The 5,283-nt window shown below is 39.4% G+C and overlaps 1 protein-coding gene across 1 annotated transcript in view; it reads left to right on the top strand.

The window, feature by feature from the left end:
* Nucleotides 1-2,139: 2,139 nt before the first annotated feature.
* LOC101845144 (B-cell linker protein) overlaps nt 2,140-5,283 on the top strand; it is a gene marked incomplete in the record, with an annotated part of 71,918 nt that continues 68,774 nt past the window's right edge. Inside the window, 2 exon segments of the mRNA XM_035971997.1 lie at nt 2,140-2,299; nt 2,944-3,067.

The raw sequence follows: 5,283 nt of genomic DNA on the forward strand, positions 1-5,283 counted from the left end.
ATAATGACATCACAAAGACAAGACTAGCTGAATGATCATGTCATTGTTATGTCTAACCCTACCTCTCCTATACCTCTCCTACCTCCTTTATCTCCCCCCCCCACTCTATTTCCCCAACTTCTCTCTATGTAATGGAGTATTAGACCTATTTTTGAGAGAAACTTGAGCGAATCGACGGAGTTGGGATCATTCAGCAAAGGGAAAATAATATGCAGGCAGGGATGCTATTTTTGCATTACAACAGCTATGCGAGAAAACAATCGATCACAAGAAAGAAATCGGCTTTGTCTTCATAGATCAGGAGAGGCTTTTGACAGAGTCAACCAGTCAACCGTGTCAAACAATGGACAACACTTAACCAGAGCATATGGCGTCAGATCTCGGGGACAATTGTTGGACAGTTTTAGTCGAGCTCGAGATCTATACGCCAACAGCAGTAAAAATAAAAGAAGGAAGCACAAACTGGTTCAAAATAACATCAGGATTACGACAAAGATGTGTTCTATCTCCCATCATTTTCATAATCTGTAGACCCAAAACAAAGTCCAAAAATCCTTAGTGAACTTCTGTTGCAGACGATCAATGTACTATTTATCCACACAAACAAATTTAAAGCCCCTAATTAAGCTACGTACGCCACTGAAATAGAAAAACAGCTAGATCTATGAGAAATGTAACGTTAGAATAAGCACATAAAAAGCGTATCGGTAATGAAAGTCAGCTGAAATCAGGGTCTCCTGAATATTCATATATATGAATAACACACAAATGAAAAAGGTCAAGGAACTCCGCAAAACCCTAAACATCCCAAGAACAGACAGGCAGAGAAATGAAGATGCAAGAACAACTGGGGTCCAGCCTGCGTTTTGTTGAAAACAAAGAGCAAAATGGGTTGCTTACCCACCTGTTACGAATGCTATTATAGTCAGCCTCAAGAGCCTCTCTCGCCAGGCTTACTCAGACTACCAAGGAAGAGGTAGGTCACGTAAAAGATGAATTGAGTGAGTCAAGAGATCCTGTCCTCCTCCCCCCCACCCCCAAAAAAAAATTTAAAAAAATTAAACAAAAATTACACGATCTCGTTTGGAAGACTTGCAATGTTGGCTTACCATAGAAAATGTCAACTCTCCTCGATGTTCAACAGCAACAAAGGAGGACCTCGTAAAAATTACTTTAAAGGTTAGTAAAAGATTATGATTTGTGATATATGTTGATCTTGTTATTTTGATAATTCTCATTCTATTTGGGAGCATATATTACAGAATGTGCTTTTCATATTCTTTTATTCAATTAATCTACTATAGTGATGTGGAGAATTTTCGTTAACCTCGTTTACATCTCCTGGATATGTGGGTTTTATTCAGTAGGGTTAGGCTTTTACGCAAAAGCCTGAGCTGGGTTATAATATTCTAGAAAGCCTAAAATAAAGAATAGTTAACTGAACAACAATGCGCACAACACAACTTCCCCCCCCCCGGTGGATTTGGGCAGAGCTTTATAATGTGAAAATGTAAGGGATTTTGTTTTTAGTACAATGGATATGCCCCAGCTAATACAGTCACAGAGTGAAAAGAAAGCTTTCACTTTCAGTATCCACACCTTTACCATTATCTTTACTTACTTTACTTTTACTTTTTTCTTCCGCTTGTACCCTGGGGTGTCGCGGGGAGACACAGGTGTCTGTCTGCTGCAAATCGTGTGGTCTGTAGGAGGGACATCCCATGATCTTTAAGGGTGTCTGCCACAGATTCACTCCATGGTCGCCTTGGTCTTCCTCTGGCTCTCCATCCAGAATATTTAGTGTTGTATGCTCTCAGAGCTGGATGGTTTGAGGGCATCCGCGTGAGGTGTCCGCACCACTTGACCTTTTGTTTTTCAATGTGTGGTAGGACTGGTGTTGCTCCCACGGTGTTCCTTATGACTTCATTTTTAATTTTGTCTCTTCTTGATTTTTTTTACCGCTCTTCTTAAGCATTTCATCTCGCATGTGACCAGTTTCCTCTCTAGGGCTTTTGTTAGAGTCCATGTCTGGCACTGATATGTGAGCGTTGGAAGGAAATTACCAGTTTTATGTACCATAAAACTATGTACCAAACTTTCTCAGCTAAATTGCTTTCAGGGGACGTTTCCGGCCGAGGTACTTTCTCTAAACCTCCATTTAAAAGAGTTAGTGGTAAACAAGGAAGTATAAAATGTTTGGCAAACTTCGTGATAGTTTTTTTGCTTCTGGAAATACTTGTTAATCCCCACTCAAAGTAGCTTGTGTCTTCAACGTCGCTTAGACCAGCACGTAAAAAAGGTAAGAGTAGGACTTATTGCTTTTTATTCTTTAGTTTAGTTGTTGTTCATCGTTTTACTTTTGGGCCGACTTCGTCGTTCGGTCACGACGACCGTCATGACTTGTTTTGTCGAAACACTCGGAAGGTTTGTCTACTCATCAGTCTACTGATTTTTGTTCTTGTTTGTATCCACCTGTTTTCCACGTATTTGACAGGCAGTGATTTCTCACTCTATTTGGGATGATACATATGGACTGCTCAATATTTAGTGAAAGACCCCACTTTGAAAAAAAATGGGTGTAGATCTAGAATCTAGATCTAGAGCCAGCCAGACTCACAAGTGACAAGTTGAGTAGTAGATCTAGAATCTAGATCTAGATCTAGATCTAGATTTCTATCTAGATCTACATCTAGTCTAGATCTAGATCTAGTTACAGTGACAGACAGTTGAGTAGTAGTAGTCTGTACTGTATAGTACTGTAGTTTGTAGATCTAGTTGTGTCTGTACTATAAGTGTAAGTAGGGTCCCACCGTTTACAATCCCGGTTCGCTTGCTTAAAGATCCTGCTGTTTTAAGAAAACAAAATTTTTCTGTACAAGGGTCACCCTTAAGATCGTGCTCTGAATGTTTACTACATGTTTAGACTAATATCCTGAATTTCAGATCATAATTTACGGACAAGAACCCGGGCGGGCACAACCGATTGACCAAGAGTGAAATTTGCAGTCATTGAACTACCCGTTCCGTCACAGATCAACCACTCTGTGAATCTGGCCACACATGCATTGTAAGTCTAGCTTGATGAAATAAGTCAATACTGGATTAAGGCCTATGTTTTCCCACAGGGATCACACTGAACTTGCCGATGCGTTTGTTTTTCCCAAACATCGCACTACCACCTAAATTTACATCAAATACTGGGTGGGTTGCTCCTACAAGTTCGCTCCTGGTGAGATCACACTATGAACACTTCCTTGACCATTGGAGCAGTTGTCTCTACTCCTGAATTTGCAAGACAGAATGAATTTTAATCGGTTGTGGTCATAAAAATAATGTAATGATGTGTAACGCCAAAGACAGGGTAACTCCATCAGAGATGGAAAGCTATTTTAATACATTTTTAACAGTCTATAAAGGGAAGGGGCAACTGGATGTGTAGATTTTGAGATTCACGATAGAATAATAAATGAGAAAGGCATGCCTCATGCCACTGTGATTGATCATCAAGGTAGACCGTATATGTCATAAATTTGACAAATCCACCCAGGGGTTAATCCAGTTCATTATAGAGTGAAGGGAAACTATTTTACTGATCCTGGGCCACTATAGATTTTTTCTTTGGTCCGTCAGCTAAAATCCCACATTTTCCTTACTCCAGAGCACCGGGATCTTAGGCGGAGACTACTGTATAAAACTATGAGTATGACTTATAATGACTATACATGATAATGTATGATGGCAGAGTCTTACTGAACCCTAAGCAGTCGATATTATAATTGACTGAATAACACTCTTTCAGGATGTATTGGTAATATTATATCTGCAAAAAAGTTCGCACCCCTTGTGGATGTATCGCTGAACATTGGCAATAATGGGGTAGCTCAATTTTGTTTCACTTTAACATGATCCGTCATTTGTGAGGACTTATTATTTCTACTAGAAAACTTAGAGAGGATTTAGGAAACGGAAACCTATCTCTAGTATCACTTTGTCAAAGCGTCAGTTTGGCGAATAAATGAGGCAATTGACTAGAATTGCAGTCTTTATTGACGTAACGATGTAACCAGACTCAGCAGAAATATCAAAAGTCAAACAACAATTGGAAGATTGCTTTTAAATAAAAAGTAGTTCATTCAGAAATGTGTGGATTATGCTCATGGCTGTGTCAGATTAGAAATTTTCCTTCGAAATCTATTTTTCTCATATCACTATCACCACTCGTTGCAACCCTTCTTATTCGATGCTTGTGGTCAAAATTAATCATTGTTTTATATCTGAGCGTATTTCTCATTCAGTTTCCTTCAATTTGATATAATATATATATCCCATGTTACCTTTTGAGTGATGGTGATGCTTATAATGAATTTATTTTTTGTACATCACCTGTATAGCCAAATTGACCCGGAAATATTTATCTAGATCCAAAAAAACTATTTCCGGAAAGAGTTAAGCTTCAACAGTTGAATTCTTATTTAGCAAGGTATTTTTTTCTCAGAAATCACTGCCTTAATTTTATAGGCCTAGATTTTGATTTTCTGCTAACCTTATTAATTTCCTTCGAGCAGTGCTCACGACTATTGTCACAATTGCAGGATGATAAGTTTTCCTATTCATCGCAAAGCTCCTGTGCTTCCTATACACTGCAGTCTGCTACAAGACAAAAGAAGAGTGGTTCCCCTTCTTATTTTTTGCCCGGAGTGGGAAACTGAATTGTAGGGGTTATGGTGTTTGCCTCTCATTCAGTAGGTCCTGGGTTCGAATTTCTTCTAAAAAATGTTCTCCTTTCACCTCCTTTCCTGCTCTATAACCATGTTCGTTCTGTTGTCTGCTTTTGTTTCCGTTTTCTGCCACCTCCCCCTTTCCTCTTCCCTTTGCCCCCTCCTCTGAGCTCCTGACTCTTTCTGCCGCCCTTCTCCTGCTACTCCTCGGCTCCTTCTCACTGCTGTCTTTCACCCACACCCCTGATCTTATAGTAGGTAAGATCTAACACCTAGCCCCATCAGATAACGGCGAAAAATCGTAGAGGTCCCGTGTGCAAGTTGCGCTCATTTAAGATCCGTTGGTGGTCCTAAAAGATAACATAAGAGTAATCTTCGGCTGCCACCGGGCAAAATAATATATTTTAAAAAATTCCTACCAACTGAAAAATGTTTAATGTGACTCTATGCAGTTGCGAGCACCGTAAAACATTTACACCCCCCCATAAAAAACAACAAAAAGCAAAACAAAAGAAAAAACAAAAAAACACAACAAACACACACAGGCACACTCACACATATATAT

This window comes from Aplysia californica, unplaced genomic scaffold (genome assembly GCF_000002075.1).
Source record: "Aplysia californica isolate F4 #8 unplaced genomic scaffold, AplCal3.0 scaffold00020, whole genome shotgun sequence".
Classification (NCBI taxonomy): domain Eukaryota; kingdom Metazoa; phylum Mollusca; class Gastropoda; order Aplysiida; family Aplysiidae; genus Aplysia; species Aplysia californica.